The following is a 24,852-nucleotide window of genomic DNA, read 5'->3' as shown; positions in this document are numbered from 1 at the left end:
ATGGTGGCCCGATTCTGACGCATCGGGTATTGTAGAATATGTATGTATGTATATATATAGCAGCCACATAGTATATAGCACAGGCCACCCACGACATATTCTAGAATACCCGATGCGTTAATACAGGTCACGCAGTATATAACAGTGGCCACGCAGTATATAACACAGCCCAAACAGTATATAACATTGCCCACGTAGTAAATAACATTACCCACGTAGTATATAGCAGCCACGCAGTATATAACATTTCCAACATAGTATATAACACTGCCCACATAGTATATAGCAGCCATGTAGTATATAACGCAGCCCACACAGTATATAACGCAGCCCACATAGTATATAACACTTCCCACGTAGTATATAGCAGCCATGTAGTGTATATAACGCAGCCCACATAGTATATAACACTGCCCACGTAGTATATAGCAGCCATGTAGTATATAGCACAGCTACGTAGTATATAACACAGCCCACGTAGTATATAGCAGCCATGTAGTATATAACACAGCCCATGCTTTATATAACACAGCCCACATAGTATATAACACTGCCCACGTAGTATATAGCAGCCATGTAGTATATAGCGCAGCCCACATAGTATATAACAATGGCCATGTAGTATATAGCAGCCATGTAGTATATAGCACAGCTGCGTAGTATAGAACACTGCCCACGTAGTATATAGCAGCCATGTAGTATATAACGCAGCCCACGCAGTATATAACACAGCCCATGTAGTATTTAGCAGTGTGGGCACCATATCCCTCTTAAAAAAAGTAATTAAAATAAAAAATAGTTATATACTCACCCTCCGGCATCCAGCGAAGCTCTGTCGATGCGCGCGCAGCTGCTGCCAGCTTCTGTTCCCAGGATGCATTGCGAAATTACCCAGATAACGTAGCGGTCTCGCGAGACCGCTAAGTCTTCTGGGTAATTTTGCAATGCATCTCTGGGAATGGAAGCTGGTGGCAGCCGAGCTTGATGGAAGGTGAGAATAGCAGGTTTTTTGTTTTCTTATTATTTTTAACATTAGATCTTTTTACTATTGATGCTGCATAGGCAGCAGCAATAGTAAAAAATTGGTCACACAGGGTTAATAGCAGCGTTAACGAAGTGCGTTACCCACGGCATAACGCGGTCCGTTAACGCTGTCATTAACCCTGTGTGAGCGCTGACTGGAGAGAAATATGGAGTGGGCGCCGGACACTGACTGGACAGCAGTAGGGAGGGACTAATTCTTGGCCGGGCTGTGCCCGTCGCTGATTGGTTGCGGCAGCCAGGACAGGCAGCTGGCGAGACCAATCAGCGACGCGGGATTTCCATGATGGAAGTTGCAGACAGACAGACAGAAGGACAGACAGAAAGACGGAAGTACCCCTTAGACAATTATGTAGTAGATGTTATTATAGCACCAATAATTCCATGGCGCTTTACATGTGAAGAGGGTATACATAATAAAAACAAGTTTAGTAATCTTAAACAATACAAGTCATGACTGGTACAGGAGGAGAGAGGACCCTGCCTGCAAGGCAATCTTCAAGGGATGGCTGAGGAAACAGAAGGCAAAGGTCGCGCAGCGGTTTGTTCGATAGGTGGTTACTGCAGGTTGTAGGCTTGTCGGAAGAGGTAGGTCTTCAGGTTCTTTTTGAAGGTTTCCATGGTAGGCGAGAGTCTGATATGTTGGAGTAGAAAGTTCCAGAGTAGGGGGATGTGTGGGAGAAATCTTGTATGTGATTGTGGCAAGAGGAGATAAGAGGGGAGTATAGAAGGAGATTTTGTGAGGATTGGAGGTTGCATGCAGGTAAGTACTGGGAGACGAGGTCACAGATGTATGGAGGGCATAGGTTGTGGATTACTTTTTTCATGGCCAAGGACAGGATTTCCTTCCCCATCCTGGGCTTGTTGGGTTTAACTCTGCTTGGCATCCTTTTATTTTAGAGAGGGCTATTTTAATCCACTCTGGTGTCTGGTTCTCTGTCAGTGATACATCCGTTCTTGGCTGAGTAGCTGACCTAGTTGACCCTAGTGTATACTGCGTGTTCCTCTGTGTGCTTGTTATGTGTATGATTGAGCTTGTCCCTTGGTTTGTGTCTGCATTGTGTTTCTGTACTTCTTAGGATTCTCCGGCTCTGACCTTCGGCTAAGTTCTCTGACTTCCCTTCTGTCTGCGCACCTGATTACTGCATATCCTCTCTGGTTTCTGCCTACAGCTTGCATAGTACCATTCCTCTGCCTAATCCCTGGGATACTGCATTACCCTCTGGTAACTGAACTCGGCTTGTCTGACCTCACTCCCGGTGCCGCCAGCTCCCGCTTTCATTTTCTCTCCCATACTGGAGTTATCTCCCTCTCCAGCCACTCTCCTGGAGGTCACGTGTCTCAGGTCCTGCTCTCCTGCGGCTCTCCTCCGGAGGTCACGTGTCTCAGACCCTACTCTTGTGTGGCTCTCACGTGGCCACACGCTCCAACGTGAGATTGCTGCCTCCCTTCATACTTCCCCCTGGTGTTCATTACATTTTGTATGTCATGGATAGGGTTTTGAACAGGAGTCTTTGGGTAATAGGGAGCCAGTGCAGGGATTGACAGAGGGGAGAGGCCTGGTAATAGCAGGGAGACAGGTGGATTAGCTGGGCAGCAGAGTTTACAATAGATTTGAGGGGTGCCAGAGTGTTTGAGAGGAGGCCACAGAGCATGAGGTTGCAGTAGTCAAGCAGGAGATGATGAGGGCATGGACTAGGGTTTTTGCAGATTGGTTTAGGAATGTACAGATGAGGGAAATATTTTTGATATGAAGTTGGCAGGAAGTGGAAAGGGCTTGGATGTGTGGTTTGAAGGAGAGGTCAGTGTCAAGGATTACCCCAAGGCAGTGAGCTTGTGGGACTGGGGAGAGTGAGCAGCCACTTACTTTAATGGATAGGTCTGTTGGGGGAGTCGAGTGAGATGGGGCAAGATGATGAATTCTGTTTTGTACATATTAAGTTTCAGAAATCTAGCGGAGAAGGATGAAACAGTAGACAGACATTGTGTTATTCTGGTTAGTAGAGAGGTGATATCTGGTCCAGAGATGTAGATCTGTGTGTCATCAGCATAGAGGTGATACTGAAAGCACTGAGATTCTATGAGCTGTCCAAGGCCAAAGGTGTAGATGGAGAAGAACAGAGGCCCTAGGACTAAACCTTGCGGGACTCTGACAGATAGGGGGTGAGGTGAGGAGGTGGAGTGCGAGTGGGAGACACTGAATGTCCGGTCTGTTAGTTGTAACAAGATCCAAGATAGGGCAAAGTCAGTGATGCCAAGAGATGAGAGGGTCTGTAATAATAGGGAATGGTCCACAGTGTCAAAGGCCAAGGACAGGTCTAGTAGGAGGAGAACAGAGTAGTGTTGCTTGGCTTTGGCAGTTAATTGGTCATTAGTTACTTTAGTTAGGGCAGTTTTAGTGGATTGATGTGTCTAGAAGCCAGATTGTAAGTGGTCGAAGATAGAGTAAGAAGTGAGGTGGACGGACAGTTCAAGATGGACATGTTGTTCCAGTAGTTTTGAGGCATAGAGGAGAAATGATGTGGGGCAATAGCTAGATGCATAGGATGGGTCAAGAGAGGGCTTTTTGAGGATGGGTGTGATTGAGGCATGTTTAAAGCTTGAGGGGAAAATATCAGTTCTTGATTGGTTGAAGAGATGGGTTAGGGTTGGGATGAAGACTGTGGTGAGGTTTGAGATGATGTGGGATGGGAACGGGTCAAGTGCACATGTGGTGAGATGTGATCTTGAGAGTAGAGTGGAGAGTCGATCTTCTGTAATGGTGGAGAAGTTGGTTTTGGAGGAGGAGGGCTGAGCAGTTAGGAGAAAGGGCTCTGGGGGTTGTCGACCAAAACTGTCTCTGATGTTATCAATCTTCTTCTTGAAAAATGAGGCAAAGTCTTTGGCTGAGATGAGTAGAGAGGGAGGGGGTGCGGGGGGATTGAGGAGAGAATTTAATAACTGTTTAGGGTTGTAAGACACGGATGATATGAGAAATGAGAAGTAGGTTTGTTTTGCTGCAGCGAGTGTGGCCTTGAAAATAGTAAGGGACTGTTTGAATGTGGTGAAGTGCTCATTGGAGTGGGATCTTTTCCATCTCTGCTCAGCAAGTCTGGTAGCCCGTCTCAGTTCTTTGGTCAGGCTGGTGTACCAGGGCTGTCTGTTGAGTTTGCAAGCTTCGGTATGTGTGAGAGGGGCAACTGATCCCAGAGCTACAGGTATTGTGGTGTTATATAGAGTGGCAGCGGCACCTGGATTGTGTAGGGAACTTATGTCTGTAAGAGGGAGGAGGGATTCATACAGTGAGAGTAGATTGAGGTATTTAAAATTTCTGTGAGGGTGTGCAAGTTTGTGGAGTGGGAATTGTGGACAAGGAGTGGAGAGGGAAGAGGATGTAAGTAGGTTGTGGTCAGAAAGAGGTAGAGGTGAGTTAGAGAGGTTAGATAGGGAGCAGAGGCAGGTGAAGATGAGGTCCAATGTGTGGCCATCTTTGTGAGTGGCTGCAGAAGACCATTGATTGAGGCCGAAAGAGGAAGTGAGAGATAGAAGTTTAGTGGCAGCTGAGAGGGAAGTGTCAATGGGGATGTTGAAGTTACCCATGATGATAGTGGGGATTTCAACAGAAAGGAAATGAAGTAGCCAGGTGATTAAGTGGTCAAAAAAGGTAGTGGCTGGTCCTGGGGGGAGGTAAATGACAGCCCGTTGGAGGTTGGAGGGGGAATAGATGCGCACAGAGTGCACCTCAAAGGAAGGGAGGGTAACAGAAGGTGGCAGTGGGATTGGGGTGAAGGAGCAGTTATCTGACAGGAGACAACCAACTCCTCCACCATGGTTGCTGCTGGGGCGGGGGTGTGTGGAAAAAGTGCAATCCACCATACTAGAGTGCAGCAAGAGAGGATGTGTCAGAGGGGGTGAGCCAGGTTTTGGTGATGGCAAGGAAGGAAAGTTTGTGAGTAATGAAAAGATCATAGATGTAAGAAGGTTTGTTGCAGACAGAGGGTGCCTTCCATAGAGCTCCTATTAGTGGGACTGGGGAAGCGGGGCTGGGTGAATGGGTATAAGGTTAGAGAGGTGTCGGAAAGTTGTGAAAGAGTGTGGATGGGAGGTAGAAATGACTGTGGGAATGTGGTGAAGAGGACCAGGATTTAGAGCAATATCATAGGCAGTGAGGAGGAGCAGAGAAAGTGTTAGCAGGAAAGAGCATGAGGGGGCTGCCTGTGTTTGGAGACAGAGGATTGTAAGTTGAGGAACAGTTCTGAGGAGGAGGTGAAATGATGGGGAGGATTGATGAAGAGATGAATAGTTCCTTACTAGGTGTAGGGATTAGGGGGTTAGCAGAAAGTGAAGGATTATAGGGGTGAGAGTGAAAACAAACAGAAACATTGTTTACAGTGACTGTATCCAGTTATCTTCAGTTCCCTTCGGGTTCGAATCTGGATTAATTCTGAGCTTCACACTTGTATGATACACAATTATATGATGCATGCTGCAGACTGAAGTCTTGGCAGACTTATGCTTTGCAATATACGTGCAACAAATTGCATTCAGGTGTGAAGTTGTGGGGAGTGGTCTGTGCTCATCTTCGTCAGATAATTAAGAGTGAGCTATATGAATATGATCAAGGCAGAGTAAACAAAGTCATAAATAATATTGGGGTATTGCAGGGGTCAGTTGAAAAGCATACCAAGTTTTTGAAACATGCTGAGGTAGGAAAGATCAGTGTGGGAAAGCTGGATGATGTACCAAGTTTTTGAAAAAGGCTGAGGTAGGAAAGATCAGTGTGGGGAAGCTGGATGATGTACCTGTAGGGATAATAGATAAATGGACATGCTGATTAGAGCGCGATGGTGGCAGATGGCAGGGTACAGTCTATATTCCTCATTCTGGATTAATTCTGAGCTTCACACTTGTATGATACAAACTTATATGATGCACGGCTGCAGACTGAATGGATCAAGATTGAGGCCACATATGTTATTGTGCTATTACCGACCGGGCACATCCAGGAGACGGTCTCTACACCATCCACAGGTAATAGCACAATAATATATGTGGCCTCAATCTTGTTGTTATGATATACTAATTGTAAGCACTGCAGGCACTTTATTTATAGAATAGTTACTAGCGGTGGCTACCATTTTGAGTCACCTTGCACTTGCACCTTATTGTGTCTACAGTGTATCTTCATTTACATACCTGCCGCACTTTTCCCTGTGGTCATTCATATATTTGTTTATTTATGATTTATTTCGCTTCATGGTGTTATATATTTATTTATTTATTTCATTGTTTCAGTACTATGAACCACTGGAGTATTTTATAGCCATATGTTTCCGTCTCCTGGCACAGTGCCCCTCTTTTTTGGTATCTCTCTTCCCCTCCCCCACCAGTTGGTGTATCCCTATTTCTAATAAACGTATCATTTTCTTATTTGGGCATGTTATCGGTTTTTTTGTTCATTTCATGTGACTCGAGTATAAGTCTAGGGTGGAAAATGCAGCAGCTACCGGTAAATGTCAAAAATAAAAATCAATACCAATAAAAGTAAAATTAATTGAGACATCAGTAGGTTAAGTGTTTTTGAATATCCATATTGAATCAGGAGCGCCATATAATGCTCCATACAGTTCATGATGGGCCCCATATAATGCTCCATACAAAATACGCCCCATATAATGCTCCATACAGTTTATGATGGGCCCCATAAGATGCTCCATATTAAAATATGCCCCATATAATGCTGCACAAATGTTGATTATGACCCTATAAGATGCTCCATGTAGAGACATTTTCCCCATACAATGCTGCAAAAATGCTGATTATGGCCCCATAAGATGCTCCATAGACACATTTGCCCCATAAAATGCTGAATAAATGCTGATTATGGCTCCATAAGATGCTCCATAGAGCTATTTGCCCCCATATAATGCTGCACAAATGCTGTTTATGGCCCCATAAGATGCTCCATAGACACATTTGTCCCATATAATGCTGCACAAATGTTTATTATGACCCTATAAGATGCTCCGTGTAGAAACATTTGCCCCATACAATGCTGCACAAATGCTGATTATGGCCCCATAAGATGCTCCATAGACACATTTTTCCCGTATAATGATGCACAAATGCTGATTATGGCCCCATAAGATGCCCATACAGATATTTGCCCCATATAATGCTACACAAATGCTGATTATGGCACCATAAGATGCTCCATAGACACATTTGCCCCATATAATGCTGCACAAATGCTGATTATGGCCCCATAAAATGCTCCATAGAGATATTTGCCCCCACATAATGCTGCACATGGCCCCATAAGATGCTCCGTATAAATATTTGCTCCATATAACGCTGCGCATGGCCCCATAAGATGCTCCATAGAAATATTTGCCTCATAAAACGCTGCACATGGCCCCATAAGATCCTCCATACAAATATTTGCCCCATATGCTGTTGCTGCGATAAAAAAAAAAAATCACATACTCGCCTCTCGTCGCTCAGGCCCCCGGCACTTGCTATAGTCACCTTCCCCGTTCAACTGCCGAGCGCCGCTGTGTCTTCTGCGTCTTCTGCACTGACTGTTCAGGCAGAGGAGGGCACGCACACTAGTTGTGTCATCGCGCCCTCTGTCCTGAGCATCAATGCAGAACATGCGTAAGACAGAGCGGCGCCGACGGTGGAACGTGGGACAGGTGAATATGCCCCCCGTTATACTCACCTGCTCCTGGAACGGTCCCTGCACATTGCTGCTTCTCCGGGCACCAGCAGATTCTTCCTGTATGGAGCGGTCACATGGTACCGCTCATTACAGTAATGAATATACAGCTCCACCCCTATGGGAGTGAAGTCGGGTCCATATTCATTACTGTAATGAGCGGTACCATGTGACTACGCTAAATAACATTTCCCTCGTGTCTGCTTTACATCAGCACCATTTGTAAAATGTTATTTTATTTTGTTAGCATTTTAGGAGGTTTAAAAATGTAGCAGTAATTTTTCATTTTTTCAAAGAAATTTACAAAATTTATTTTTTTAGGGACTTATCCAGGTTTTAAATGCCTTTAGGGGTCCCAAATATTGGGAAACCCCCAAAAGTTAAACCATTTTAAAAACAGCATCCCCTGACATATTGAAAACTGCTGTCAGGTAGTTTATTAACCCTCCAGGTGCTTTTCAGGAATTAATGCAAAGTGACATGATAGGATTGAAAAAGTTGATTTTTACCACCTAAATGCTGCTAACATCTGAACAGAATACTACAGCCGTCAGTCTCTAAAGCCACTCTTTGGTCATGAACTGCCATGGCAAACATTAGGACCACAAAATCATGATCTCAGAGTGCCAATTGGGATAAAGGGGAAACACCCACACTCTGTTAACCATTTAGAATGATGTAGTCACTATTGACAGCAGCATCTAAGGGATTAAACAGATTTGGACGGTGCAAACAACATGCAGCAAGTTGTCAGCAATAGTGCACAGCCGACAGCTGCTGGATTCTCACCTGTATGGGAAGGTTATTCTCTTACATCTCAGGTCAGTTAAAAGACGTATTGACTGTCATTAAGGGTTTAAAAAATATGAACATATAAGCAATAACACTATAAGCAAAGAAAATGCTAAAAAACACAAGACAGGTACAAGTGCTTCTCACTAGAGAATCTATGGGGTATTGTCAAGATGAAGATGAGAGACACCAGACCAAACAATTCAGATATGCTGAAGGCTGCTATCAAAGCAACCTGGGCTTCCATAACACCTCAGCAGTGCCACAGGCTGATCACCTCCATGACACACCGCATTGATGCAGTAACTGATGCAAAAGGTGCTGCAGCCAAGTTTTGAGTGCATTTACTGAACATACATTTCAGTAGGCCAATATTTCATATTTTAAAATCATTTTTCAAGCTGGTGTTATAAAGTACTCTAAATTTCTGAGATAATGACTTTTAGGTTTTCATTGGCTGTAAGCCATAATCATCACCCTTAGTAGAAATAAATACTTGAAATTGATTACTCTGTTTTTAATGACTATATAATATGAGATTCACATTTTTTATTGAAGAACTGAAATAAATTAACTTTTTGATGATATTCTAATTTAGTGAGAAGCACTTGTATATTGTCAAATTTGCGTGAGCCAAATAAATAATAAAATCACAGAAATATCAATACCCAGTGGACAAATGCTGTATAGCAACAATCATAAATATAGACTTTATGTATGGAAGTCAATATGTCTAAGGAAGAATTGTATCCAGTATGCAAATAAAGACTATGTGCCTGAGAATAATGCAGTATAATATAATGGCAAAATTATATAAACAAACATAATCTAATAAGTAAATGCCAAAAATAAATAGCAACTAATCAGAGCTTCTAGACTGAACCATTAAACTTAGTAATAGATAACTAACATGCTTAGCTCAATGTCTCCTTGTTAACTCATCAAACAAGCTCCCCTATGTGTGTTTCGCCCATCTTCATCAGGTGTCGTGGTTGAAGATGGGCAAAACATGTTGTTTGATGGATTACTACGAAGACATTGAGCTAACTATGTCACACATATTTTTCTGTATTTCTATGCTTTTGCAATGTAAATGGGGGGTATTTGTTTTGGGTAATGTTTTTTACACCTCTTATCGTCATAGATACAGTAGATAAATACTTCATAGAAGGAAGGACATGTAGATAAATGACACGTGCTTTTGAAATATGTCAGTAGATGTAATTAGTTGGTGTCCAAAAAAGTAGAACATTCATTAATTTGCTCAGAGATATCAGATTTTTTCAGCTATACCAGTGGTGCTAATACTACTAAAAAGTGATAGAACTGCATTTCAGATTTATTTACAGCATTTCAGCATATGTGGGAACCCCTTGTCAAAGACCATCATCAATATCTTCTGCCATACATTTTTCAACCATTTCTGAAAAAAAAAAAAAAATTTTGGCGCATTTCTTTATGGATTTCATCACATAATATTATAACTGAAGTTTTAATAGTAATAATATTACATAGATTATTGTTATTTGTTATTATTATTATTATTATTATTATAATTATTAACATCAGCATTTGTTTTAGTGTTTTAGATTTATTTTATCTTATTACATTCCAGGACGCTGTACAACATGGTACAAGACATGTAAAAAAAAACCCAGGTATAATTATATGCGTTCGAGAACCAAGGCAGGTACGAAATGTAAGTTTCATGTTACAATAGGACAAAGAGTTCCCTAAAAACAATTTCTACAGTGACATTTAATATTTCTACTATTTCATCCCATCTGTGTATTAAAGCATAGCTCAATTGAACCCTGATTGGCTGCTTAGACAGGTTTTCTCAAAAATAGCAATTTTATGGCTACTGTAAATCTATTAAGTCACAATTTGCACATAATAAAATGGAACAGCAAGCAGTTAAACGAGAGCTCTTTGCTAAGCTACAGAATATTTACCAGGAAAAGTCATTGAGTCTGTCTTGGTTACTGCTGCTGTAGTTGAAGAAATTCAATCACACTGATTGAGGAAACCTGGAGAGAGTTGGCTTTTCCTTCCTCTAGTTCATAATTGCCCTGTAGACCATTTAATCATGTGTAGATGAAACAAAGGCTATGCTGTGGACTGCCGGAAGCAAAGGCATGCACTTATCAAATGCTTCCCGCTCATGAAGCAGAACCAGGGACTCATCTCTCTGCTCTTCCAGAGCAACATTGCTGTCAAAGGTGGGAGGTGAAAAGCAGGCTCACTTTTCCTGTTGTCACAACAGAGGCCCTTGCTAAATACCTTAACTTTATTACCATAAAAATACACTTGCATTCATTCTGTAACATAAGTACGTCTGGCTTGGTTCAGAGTGTTATTGATATTATGCTTGGAAATAAATGGCAGGTAATAAAATGATAAAATGAAAAGGATTTAAAGTTCAAGGATAAATTAATATATTAGCAAACTGGCTTAGTGTTCAAATCCAACCATGGGAACATGTGCATGCATTTTACATATCTTCAACTATAGTCATATCAGCTTTAAAGTAGAGGAGGTTAACAGGCTTCCTGTAGATACTGCTTATAGAATTTGTAAAAGCATTTACAAAGACAAACCTATAGTTACATTCATTGAGGCCAAAAAGGCAGAGAAAAGAGGGAAAGTCAATGCCAATTATCCCTTCTCTAGAATAAATTATTTTAACCAGTGCTTGAGTGAATGGTGTTTCGGGACTGGATCTATTTTCCTACATGTTCTTTCAGCATTTGAGGTAGTTTTGGTAACTTTGGCACATACAAGAGAGAAGTGGAATAAAAGAATGGATGAGTTACCAAACATGCATACTAGCAGGGTCGTACTGGGGTATCTGGGGCCCATGACAGAACCATATATTACAATCACATAGTAACTGGATAATACTACATACGCAAGGAACAAATACCGTGTAAAGATTATAAGGGATAACTCAGGAGACTCTTTGCATGGAACAAGACAACTACAGGACACAGTTTTATAAGTAGTAAAGTCTATATTATCACACAGTGATTCAAACAGGTGCAGAGAGAAACTCAAGTCCACAACACTTGGTGTAAATATTAAACGCAGCTTAACAGTCTATAGGAAACTTCAGAGGAAAATGCAATCACGCAGAAAGTCTATGAAGCACAATTATTCTTGAGGATACTTAACACGAATAAGTCCTTGTCTTAGTCCAAACACAGATAGATATGCTTATAAGGCAGTTCAAATAATATCTCAGCACAACTAGGGAGGCCTGGGTAAAAGACTCAGGTTTAAGCAGAGCAGCAACAGCTTACATGTCCAGCCAATGCAGATGGAAACAAACACAAGCAGCCAGATGGAGGATTGCTGGAAACCGATGTATGCAGCAGAAACTCAGAGCTGAGTAGCAGAATCTCCACACAGGTTCACAGGAGCAGGTGCAGGTGCAGGTGCAAAGCCAGGGTGTTGTCAGGAGCTGGATGCAAGGCAGAATACTCTAGCACAGACTAAAGGCTGGGGTGGAGTTATATAGCAGGAAGACACAGTGCACATGAGACCAAAGACACCATCTTGGAAAAGGGCAGTAATGCACAAAAGGTAATCAAAATGTTCAGAGTCTTGACATTACTCCCTCTTTAGAAGCGGCCTCAGGACGATCCTGGACCTGGTTTCTCAGGGAATCTTTGTTGAAAACGAGAGATCTTCTGATCTTCTGTTGGGCATTGATGTTTTCCACAGGTTCCCAAGAGTCTTCCTCATTGGGGATATCCCTGCCATCTTATAAGATATTGGAACCAATTCCTGCGAATCCTGGAATCAATAATTTCCTCCACCACAAATTGTTCTTGCCCATCAATCACCACAGGCTGCGGAGGTGGCACAACACGTCCCTGGAAGGTATTAGGAGATACAGGCTTTAGTAAAGATACATGAAAAACTGGGTGTACCTTCACAGTCCTAGGCAGCTTCAGACGGCAGGCCACAGAGCTCACAATACCATTGATCTTGAAAGGGCCAATGAATTTCTGTCCAAGTTTTTGTGAAGGAACGTTTAACTTCAGATTCTTAGTTGATAACCACACGGAATCTCCTACCTTGAACATGGGTGCAGGTTTATGGAATCTATCAGCCGATCTCTTATAACGTTCTTGAGCTGTGGTCAGGGATTCCTTCAGAACCTCCAGATTTTGCCTCATCTCAGTCAGCCTTTCCTCAACTGCTGGAACCGGAGAATTAATCGGAAACCTAGGTAAGATACAGTGAGGCAAAAAAGTATTTAGTCAGTCAGCAATAGTGCAAGTTCCACCACTTAAATAGATGAGAGGCGTCTGTAATTTACATCATAGGTAGACCTCAACTATGGGAGACAAACTGAGAAAAAAAAATCCAGAAAATCACATTGTCTGTTTATTTATCATTTTATTTGCATATTATGGTGGAAAATAAGTATTTGGTCAGAAACAAACAATCAAGATTTCTGGCTCTCACAGACCTGTAACTTCTTCTTTAAGAGTCTCCTCTTTCCTCCACTCATTACCTGTAGTAATGGCACCTGTTTAAACTTGTTATCAGTATAAAAAGACACCTGTGCACACCCTCAAACAGTCTGACTCCAAACTCCACTATGGTGAAGACCAAAGAGCTGTCAAAGGACACCAGAAACAAAATTGTAGCCCTGCACCAGGCTGGGAAGACTGAATCTGCAATAGCCAACCAGCTTGGAGTGAAGAAATCAACAGTGGGAGCAATAATTAGAAAATGGAAGACATTCAAGACCACTGATAATCTCCCTCGATCTGGGGCTCCACGCAAAATCCCACCCCGTGGGGTCAGAATGATCACAAGAACGGTGAGCAAAAATCCCAGAACCACGCGGGGGGACCTAGTGAATGAACTGCAGAGAGCTGGGACCAATGTAACAGCCTACCATAAGTAACACACTATGCCACCATGGACTCAGATCCTGCAGTGCCAGACGTGTCCCACTGCTTAAGCCAGTACATGTCCGGGCCCGTCTGAAGTTTGCTAGAGAGCATTTGGATGATCCAGAGGAGTTTTGGGAGAATGTCCTATGGTCTGATGAAACCAAACTGGAACTGTTTGGTAGAAACACAACTTGTCGTGTTTGGAGGAAAAAGAATACTGAGTTGCATCCATCAAACACCATACCTACTGTAAAGCATGGTGGTGGAAACATCATGCTTTGGGGTTGTTTCTCTGCCAAGGGGCCAGGACGACTGATCCGGGTACATGAAAGAATGAATGGGGCCATGTATCGTGAGATTTTGAGTGCAAACCTCCTTCCATCAGCAAGGGCATTGAAGATGAAACGTGGCTGGGTCTTTCAACATGACAATGATCCAAAGCACACCGCCAGGGCAACGAAGGAGTGGCTTCGTAAGAAGCATTTCAAGGTCCTGGAGTGGCCTAGCCAGTCTCCAGATCTCAACCCTATAGAAAACCTTTGGAGGAAGTTGAAAGTCCGTGTTGCCAAGCGAAAAGCCAAAAACATCACTGCTCTAGAGGAGATCTGCATGGAGGAATGGGCCAACATACCAACAACAGTGTGTGGCAACCTTGTGAAGACTTACAGAAAACGTTTGACCTCTGTCATTGCCAACAAAGGATATATTACAAAGTATTGAGATGAAATTTTGTTTCTGACCAAATACTTATTTTCCACCATAATATGCAAATAAAATGATAAAAAAACAGACAATGTGATTTTCTGGATTTTTTTTTCTCAGTTTGTCTCCCATAGTTGAGGTCTACCTATGATGTAAATTACAGACGCCTCTCATCTTTTTAAGTGGTGGAACTTGCACTATTGCTGACTGACTAAATACTTTTTTGCCCCACTGTACATGGATGATAACCCAGATTGGCAAAGAAAGGAGTGAACTTAGTGGAGGCGCTCTGAGAATTGTTGTATGAAAATTCTGCTAACGGCAGTAATTCCAACCAATCATCTTGGAGATGGCTAACATAGCATCTTAGATATTGTTCCAACGTCTGGTTGGTATGCTCAGTCTGACCATTTGTCTGGGGATGGTGTTATGATCTGGTGGCCTAGGATCAGCATGAGACGTACTCTGGAGAAACTGGTACCTGTACTGACCGCAGACCCTGAACTTAACACCGCAACTAGAAGTAGCCATGGAATGTACCTAGCGCTCCCTAGACATCTCGACACAGCCGGAGGACTAATTACCCCTAGAGATAGAAAAGGGAAAACTATCTTGCCTCAGAGAAAATCCCCAAAGGATAGACAGCCCCCCACAAATATTGACTGTGAGAGGATAGGGAAAAAACATACACAGACTGAAATGAGAATTTAGCAAAGGAGGCCACTTCTAGCTAAATAGAAAGGATGGGACGTATTAAAACACTAAAAAATATCCACCACAGAAAATACAAAATATCCACAGCTAACTAAAGATATGGAGGGTATATCTGCATCTCCAGAGATACCAGCTTGGCTAAACAAATCCTTATACAGACCAAGCTGGACAAGACAAAAACATGGAAAAAAACTAAACAATAAGGCCCACAGCATGTGGACTGTAAAAATCAAGGCCAGAACTTATCTTTGTTGAAATGAACTGCAAAGCAGAAGAGACCAGGCAGGGATGTGAATACTCCAGGAACAATGGACAACTGGCACTGACCAAAGGGTGAAGCAAGACTAAATAGCCCAGTCACAATTGCAAAAAGTGAACACGCCTGATAAATGCTGCGATTCAGAGACAGCAGCGCTACCACTTACAACCACCGGAGGGAGCCCAAGAGCAGAATTCACAACAGTACCCCCCCCTTGAGGAGGGGTCACCGAACCCTCACCAGAGCCCCCAGGCCGATCCGGACGAGCCAAATGAAAGGCATGAACCAAATAATCAGCATGAACATCGGAGGCAACAAACCAAGAATTATCCTCCTGGCCATAACCCTTCCATTTGACAAGATACTGAAGCTTCCGCCTCGAAAAACGAGAATCCAAAATCTTCTCAACCACATACTCCAACTCCCCATCAATCAACACTGGGGCAGGAGGATCAACAGAGGGAACAATGGGCACCACATATTTCCGCAACAAAGATCTATGAAAAACATTATGGATGGAAAAAGAGGCTGGAAGGGCCAAACGAAAAGACACGGGATTGATAATCTCAGAAATCCTATAAGGGCCAATAAACCGAGGCTTAAACTTAGGGGAAGAAACCTTCATAGGGACATGACGGGAAGATAACCAGACCAAATCCCCAACCCGAAGCCGGGAACCAACAAACCGACGACGGTTAGCAAAACGCTGAGCCCCCTCCTGAGACAACACCAAATTATCAACAACATAAGCCCAAATTTGCTGCAACCTGTCAACCACAGAGTCCACCCCAGGACAATCAGAAGGCTCAACCTGCCCCGAAGAAAAACGAGGATGAAAACCAGAGTTACAAAAGAAGGTTGAAACCAAGGTAGCAGAACTAGCCCGATTATTAAGGGCAAACTCGGCCAATGGCAAGAAAGCCACCCAATCATCCTGATCAGCAGACACAAAGCATCTCAAATAAGTTTCCAAAGTCTGATTAGTTCGCTCAGTTTGGCCATTTGTCTGAGGATGAAATGCGGAAGAAAAAGACAAATCAATGCCCAGCCTAGCACAAAAGGCCCGCCAAAACCTAGAAACAAGCTGGGAACCTCTATCGGACACAATATTCTCCGGAATGCCATGCAAACGAACCACATGCTGAAAAAACAACGGAACCAAATCAGAAGAGGAAGGCAAATTAGGCAATGGTACCAAATGAACCATCTTAGAAAACCGATCACAAACCACCCAGATAACTGACATCCTCTGGGAAACCGGAAGATCCTAAATAAAATCCATAGAAATATGCATCCAAGGCCTCTCAGGGACCGGCAAAGGCAAAAGCAACCCACTAGCGTGGGAACAGCAAGGCTTGGCCCGCGCACAAGTCCCACAGGACTGCACAAAAGAACGCACATCCCGTGACAAAGAAGGCCACCAAAAGGACCTACCAACCAAATCTCTGGTACCAAAAATCCCAGGATGACCAGCTAACACAGAACAATGAACCTCCGAAATCACTTTACTAGTCCATCTGTCAGGAACAAACAATTTCCCCACTGGACAGCGGTCAGGTTTATCAGCCTGAAATTCCTGAAGAACCCGTCGTAAATCAGGGGAGATGGCAGAAAGAATCACCCCTTCCTTCAGAATACCGACCGGCTCAAGGACCCCAGGAGAATCAGGCAAAAAGCTCCTAGAGAGGGCATCAGCCTTAACATTCTTAGAACCCGGAATATACGAGACCACAAAATCAAAACGGAAGAAAAACAGGGACCATCGGGCCTGTCTAGGATTCAGCCGTTTGGCAGACTCGAGATAAATCAGATTCTTATGATCGGTCAAGACCACAATACGGTGCTTGGCCCCCTCAAGCCAATGTCGCCACTCCTCAAATGCCCACTTCATAGCCAACAACTCACGATTGCCGACATCATAATTGCGTTCCGCAGGCAAAAACTTTCGAGAAAAGAAGGCACACGGTTTCATCAAGGAACCATCAGAATTCCTCTGAGACAAAACGGCCCCTGCCCCAATCTCAGAAGCGTCAACCTCAACCTGAAAAGGAAGAGAAACATCCGGCTGACGCAACACAGGGGCAGAAGTAAATCGGCGTTTAAGCTCCTGAAAGGCAAAAACAGCCGCAGAGGACCAATTCGTCACATCAGCGCCTTTCTTCGTCAAATCGGTCAGGGGTTTAACCACACTGGAGAAGTTGGCAATGAAACGGCGATAAAAATTAGCAAAGCCCAAAAATTTCTGAAGGCTCTTCACGGATGTGGGCTGGATCCAATCATGAATGGCCTGAACCTTAACCGGATCCATTCCTATAGATGAGGGAGAAAAAATGAAGCCCAAAAAATAAATCTTCTGTACTCCAAAGAGGCACTTAGACCCCTTCACAAACAAGGCATTATCACGAAGGATCTGAAATACCATCCTGACTTGTTTCACATGAGACTCCCAATCATCTGAAAAATCATGAATTTATCAAGATAATTCCGAAATATATCATGCATGAAGGACTGAAACACAGATGGAGCATTAGAGAGTCCGAATGGCATCACAAGGTATTCAAAATGGCCTTCGGGCGTATTAAATGCAGTTTTCCATTCGTCACCCTGCTTAATACGAACAAGATTATATGCCCCTCGAAGGTCAATCTTAGTAAACCAACTAGCCCCCTTAATCCTAGCAAACAGATCAGAAAGCAAAGGCAAAGGGTATTGGAATTTGACCGTGATCTTATTCAAGAGGCGATAATCAATACATGGTCTCAAGGAGCCATCTTTTTTGGCAACAAAAAAAAAACCTGCTCCCAATGGTGAAGAAGATGGCCGAATATGCCCCTTCTCCAAGGACTCCTTAACATAGCTCCGCATGGCGGTTTGTTCTGGCACAGACAGGTTGAAAAGTCGGCCCTTAGGGAACTTACAGCCTGGAATCAAGTCAATAGCACAATCACAGTCCCTATGCGGTGGAAGGGAACTGGACTTGGGCTCATTGAATACATCCTGGAAATCTGACAAAATCTCAGGAATTTCAGAAGAGGGGGAGGAGGCAATTGACATCAAAGGAACGTCACCATGAACCCCCTGACAACCCCAACTAGTCACAGACATAGATTTCCAATCTAATACCGTATTATGCACCTGTAACCATGGGAAACCCAGCACAATAGCATCATGCAAATTATGCAACACCAGAAAACGACAATCTTCCTGATGGGCTGGCGCAATGCACATGGTCAGCTGTGTAGCTGTGTCCAAAACTGAGGTTTATTTTTAGCCAACGGTGTAGCATCAATGCCCCTCAAAGGAATAGGACTCTGCAAAGGCTGCAAGGGGAAACTACAACGCCTGGCAAATTCTAAGTCCATTAAGTTTAGAGCGGCGCCTGAATCCACAAATGCCAGGACAGAAAATGATGTGTTGTGAAATTGGATTCTGGGCTCCCCCGGTGGCGACTTGTGGAATTTAACTTGTGTGCATCATCCCCTCTGTTCACCTGCTCCTATCAGGATGTGGGAGTCGCTATATAACCTTGCTCCTCTGTCAGTTTCATGCCGGTCAACAATGTAATCAGTAGCCTTTCTGTGCATGTTCCTGCTACTAGACAACTCCCAGCTAAGTTGGACTTTTGTCCTTGTGTGTTTTTGCATTTTGTTCCTGTTCACAGCTGCTGTTTCGTTACTGTGTCTGGAAAGCTCTTGTGAGCGGAAATTGCCACTCTGGTGTTATGAGTTAATGCTAGAGTCTTAAAGTAATTTCTGGATGGTGTTTTGATAGGGTTTTCTGCTGACCATGAAAGTGCCCTTTCTGTCTTCATGCTATCTAGTAAGCGGACCTCGATTTTGCTAAACCTATTTTCATACTACGTTTGTCATTTCATCTAAAATCACCGCCAATATATGTGGGGGCCTCTGTCTGCCTTTTGGGAAAATTTCTCTAGAGGTGAGCCAGGACTGTCTTTTCCTCTGCTAGGATTAGGTAGTTCTCCGGCTGGCGCTGGGCATCTAGGGATAAAAAAACGTAGGCATGCTACCCGGCCACTTCTAGTTGTGCGGCAGGTTTAGTTCATGGTCAGTATAGTTTCCATCTTCCAAGAGCTAGTTCTCATATATGCTGGGCTATGTTCTCTCGCCATTGAGAATCATGACAGTTTGACCGGCCCAAAAAAGGGTTAAATTACTGGCTGAGAAAGGAGAGAAAAAAAGAAGTCTGCTACAATTTTTTTTTTTTTTTTTTTTTCCCTCTAGTTCTGAGTGTGCTCTTAATTGAATCACTTGCTAGTCTGCCTATACTGCAGCCTTCCTCTCTTCCTCTCCTTCTAATCCTTGAATGGCTCTGTGTTCACCTGTTTCAAATGGATCTTCAGAGTGTAGCTACAGGTTTGAATAATCTCGCCACAAAGGTACAAAATTTGCAAGATTTTGTTGTTCATGCACCTATGTCTGAGCCTAGAATTCCTTTGCCTGAATTCTTCTCGGGGAATAGATCTCACTTTCAAAATTTTAAAAATAATTGCAAATTGTTTTTGTCCCTGAAGTCTCGCTCTGCCGGAGACCCTGCACAGCAGGTCAGGATTGTAATTTCCTTGCTCCGGGGCGACCCTCAAGACTGGGCTTTTGCATTGGCACCAGGGGATCCTGCGTTGCTCAATGTGGATGCGTTTTTTCTGGCCTTGGGGTTGCTTTATGAGGAACCTCATTTAGAGCTTCAGGCGGAAAAGGCCTTGATGTCCTTGTCTCAGGGGCAAGATGAAGCTGAAATATACTGCCAAAAATTCCGCAAATGGTCTGTGCTTACTCAGTGGAATGAGTGCGCCCTGGCGGCGATTTTCAGAGAAGGTCTCTCTGATGCCATTAAGGATGTTATGGTGGGGTTCCCTGTGCCTGCGAGTCTGAATGAGTCCATGACGATGGCTATTCAGATCGATAGGCGTCTGCGGGAGCGCAAACCTGTGCACCATTTGGCGGTGTCTACTGAGAAAACGCCAGAAAATATGCAATGTGATAGAATTCTGTCCAGAAGCGAGCGGCAGAATTTTAGACGAAAAAATGGGTTGTGCTTCTATTGTGGTGATTCAACTCATGTTATATCAGCATGCTTTAAGCGTACTAAGAAGCCTGACAAGTCTGTTTCAATTAGCACTTTACAGTCTAAGTTTATTCTATCTGTGACCCTGATTTGTTCTTTGTCATCTATTACCGCGGACGCCTATGTCGACTCTGGCGCTGCTTTGAGTCTTATGGATTGGTCCTTTGCCAAACGCTGTGGGTATGATTTGGAGCCATTGGAGGCTCCGATACCTCTGAAAGGGATTGACTCCACCCCATTGGCTAGTAATAAACCACAATACTGGACACAAGTGACTATGCGTGTTAATCCGGATCACCAGGAGGTTATTCGCTTTCTGGTGCTGTATAGTGTTGAGCATTCCGATGCTGCAAGTATCGGGTATCGGCCGATACTTGCTGTATCGGAATTCCGATACCGGGATTCCGATACTCTTGTGGTATCGGGTATCGGGTATCGGAACAACATTAATGTTAAAATGTGTAAAATAGAGAATTAAAATAAAAAATATCGCTATACTCACCTGTCCGACGCAGCCGGGACCTCAGCGCAGGAACCGGCAGCGTTGTTTGTTTAAAATTCCCGCTTTTACATGGTTACGCGAAGTCCCGGCTTGTGATTGGTCAGGGCGGCCATGTTGCCGGGCCGCGGACCAATCACAGCAAGCCGTGACGAAAATACGTCACGGCTTGCTGTGATTGGTCCGCGTCCCGGCAACATGGCCGCCATTAACCAATCACAAGCCGTGACGTCACGGGAGGCTGGAAACGCGCTCATTTTAAAAAGGGCGCGTGTCCAGCCTCCCGTGACGTCACGGCTTGTGATTGGTTGCGTCGCGGTCAACCAATCACAAGCCGGGAGGCTGGACACGCGCCCATTTCAAAATGAGCGCGTCCAGCCTCCCGGCTTGTGATTGGTTGATCGCGGCGCAACCAATCACAAGCCGTGACGTCACGGGAGGCTGGACACGCGCACATTTCAAAATGAGCGCGTCCAGCCTCCCGTGACGTCACGGCTTGTGATTGGTTGCGCCGCGATCAACCAATCACAAGCCGGGAGGCTGGACGCGCTCATTTTGAAATGGGCGCGTGTCCAGCCTCCCGTGACGTCACGGCTTGTGATTGGTTGCGCCGCGATCAACCAATCACAAGCCGGGAGGCTGGACGCGCTCATTTTGAAATGGGCGCGTGTCCAGCCTCCCGTGACGTCCCGGCTTGTGATTGGTCAGGGCGGCCATATTGCCGGGACGCGGACCAATCACAGCAAGCCGTGACGTAATTTCGTCACGGCTTGCTGTGATTGGTCCGCGTCCCGGCAACATGGCCGACCTGACCAATCACAAGCCGGGAATTCACGTAACCAAGTAATAGCGCGATTTTTAAACAAACAACGCTGCCGGTTCCCTCGCTGAAGTCCCGGCTGCGTCGGACAGGTGAGTATAGCGATATTTTTTATTTTAATTCTTTCTTTTACACATTTATATGGTTCCCAGGGCCTGAAGGAGAGTTTCCTCTCCTTCAGACCCTGGGAACCATCAGGGATACCGTCCGATACATGAGTCCCATTGACTTGTATTGGTATCGGGTATCGGTATCGGATTGGATTCCGATACTGTGACGGTATCGGCCGATACTTTCCGATACCGATACTTTCAAGTATCGGACGGTATCGCTCAACACTAGTGCTGTATAATCTACATGATGTTTTGGTGCTGGGATTGCCATGGCTGCAATCTCATAACCCAGTCCTCGACTGGAGAGCTATGTCTGTGTTAAGCTGGGGATGTAAAGGAACTCATGGGGACGTACCTTTGGTTTCCATTTCATCATCTATTCCCTCTGAGATTCCTGAATTCTTGTCTGACTTTCGTGACGTTTTTGAAGAACCCAAGGTTGGTTCACTACCTCCGCACCGGGAGTGCGATTGTGCCATAGACTTGATCCCGGATAGTAAATACCCTAAGGGTCGTTTATTTAATCTGTCTGTGCCTGAACACGCTGCTATGCGAGAATATATAAAGGAGTCCTTGGAAAAGGGACATATTCGTCCTTCGTCATCTCCCTTAGGAGCCGGTTTTTTCTTTGTGTCTAAGAAAGACGGCTCTTTGAGGCCGTGTATTGATTATCGACTTTTGAATAAAATCACGGTTAAATATCAATATCCGTTACCACTGCTTACTGATTTGTTTGCTCGTATAAAGGGGGCCAAGTGGTTCTCTAAGATTGATCTCCGTGGGGCGTATAATTTGGTGCGAATCAAGCAGGGGGATGAGTGGAAAACCGCATTTAATACGCCCGAGGGCCATTTTGAGTATTTGGTGATGCCTTTTGGTCTTTCAAATGCCCCTTCAGTCTTCCAGTCCTTTATGCATGACATTTTCCGCGATTATTTGGATAAATTTATGATTGTGTATCTGGATGATATTCTGATTTTTTCGGATGACTGGGACTCTCATGTCCAGCAGGTCAGGAGGGTTTTTCAGGTTTTGCGGTCTAATTCCTTGTGTGTGAAGGGTTCTAAGTGTGTTTTTGGGGTTCAGAAGATTTCCTTCTTGGGATACATTTTTTCCCCCTCTTCCATCGAGATGGATCCTGTCAAGGTTCAGGCTATTGGTGATTGGACGCAACCCTCTTCTCTTAAGAGTCTTCAGAAATTTTTGGGCTTTGCTAACTTTTATCGTCGATTTATTGCTGGTTTTTCTGATGTTGTAAAACCATTGACTGATTTGACTAAGAAGGGTGCTGATGTTGCTGATTGGTCCCCTGATGCTGTGGAGGCCTTTCGGGAGCTCAAGCGCCGCTTTTCTTCCGCCCCAGTGTTGCGTCAGCCTGATGTTGCTCTTCCTTTTCAGGTTGAGGTCGACGCTTCTGAAATCGGAGCTGGGGCGGTGTTGTCGCAGAGAAGTTCCGACTGCTCCGTGATGAGACCTTGTGCTTTTTTTTCCCGTAAATTTTCGCCCGCCGAGCGGAATTATGATATTGGGAATCGGGAGCTTTTGGCCATGAAGTGGGCTTTTGAGGAGTGGCGTCACTGGCTTGAGGGGGCCAGACATCAGGTGGTGGTATTGACTGACCACAAAAATTTAATTTACCTTGAGTCTGCCAGGCGCCTGAATCCTAGACAAGCGCGCTGGTCGTTGTTTTTCTCTCGGTTTAATTTTGTGGTGTCTTACCTACCGGGTTCTAAGAATGTTAAGGCGGATGCCCTTTCTAGGAGTTTTGAGCCTGACTCCCCTGGTAATTCTGAGCCCACAGGTATCCTTAAAGATGGAGTGATATTGTCTGCCGTTTCTCCAGACCTGCGGCGGGCCTTGCAGGAGTTTCAGGCGGATAGACCTGATCGTTGCCCACCTGGTAGACTGTTTGTTCCTGATGATTGGACCAGTAGAGTCATCTCTGAGGTTCATTCTTCTGCGTTGGCAGGTCATCCTGGAATCTTTGGTACCAGGGATTTGGTGGCAAGGTCCTTCTGGTGGCCTTCCCTGTCACGAGATGTGCGAGGCTTTGTGCAGTCTTGTGACGTTTGTGCTCGGGCCAAGCCTTGTTGTTCTCGGGCTAGTGGATTGTTGTTACCCTTGCCTATCCCGAAGAGGCCTTGGATGCACATCTCGATGGATTTTATTTCGGATCTGCCTGTTTCTCAGAAGATGTCTGTCATCTGGGTGGTGTGTGACCGTTTCTCTAAGATGGTCCATCTGGTTCCCTTGCCTAAGTTGCCTTCTTCTTCCGAGTTGGTTCCTCTGTTTTTTCAAAATGTTGTTCGTTTGCATGGTATTCCGGAGAATATCGTTTCTGACAGAGGGACCCAATTCGTGTCTAGATTTTGGCGGGCATTCTGTGCTAGGATGGGCATAGATTTGTCTTTTTCGTCTGCTTTCCATCCTCAGACTAATGGCCAGACCGAGCGGACTAATCAGACCTTGGAGACATATTTGAGGTGTTTTGTGTCTGCGGATCAGGATGATTGGGTTGCTTTTTTGCCTTTGGCGGAGTTCGCCCTCAATAATCGGGCCAGCTCTGCCACCTTGGTGTCCCCGTTTTTCTGTAATTCGGGGTTTCATCCTCGATTTTCCTCCGGTCAAGTGGAATCTTCGGATTGTCCTGGAGTGGATGCTGTGGTGGAGAGGTTGCATCAGATTTGGGGGCAGGTGGTGGACAATTTGAAGTTGTCCCAGGAGAAGACTCAGGTTTTTGCCAACCGCCGTCGTCGTGTTGGTCCTCGGCTTTGTGTTGGGGACTTGGTGTGGTTGTCTTCTCGTTTTGTCCCTATGAGGGTTTCTTCTCCTAAGTTTAAGCCTCGGTTCATCGGCCCGTACAAGATATTGGAGATTCTTAACCCTGTGTCCTTCCGTTTGGACCTCCCTGCATCCTTTTCGATTCATAATGTTTTTCATCGGTCATTGTTGCGCAGGTATGAGGTACCAGCTGTGCCTTCCGTTGAGCCTCCTGCTCCGGTGTTGGTTGAGGGTGAGTTGGAGTACGTTGTGGAAAAGATCTTGGACTCTCGTGTTTCCAGACGGAAACTCCAGTATCTGGTCAAATGGAAGGGATACGGTCAGGAGGATAATTCTTGGGTCACTGCCTCTGATGTTCATGCCTCCGATCTTGTCCGTGCCTTTCATAGGGCTCATCCTGATCGCCCTGGTGGTTCTGGTGAGGGTTCGGTGCCCCCTC

This window comes from Ranitomeya variabilis, chromosome 6 (genome assembly GCF_051348905.1).
Source record: "Ranitomeya variabilis isolate aRanVar5 chromosome 6, aRanVar5.hap1, whole genome shotgun sequence".
Taxonomy (NCBI): Eukaryota; Metazoa; Chordata; class Amphibia; order Anura; family Dendrobatidae; genus Ranitomeya; species Ranitomeya variabilis.
Note: the sequence above shows the minus strand (reverse complement) of the source record.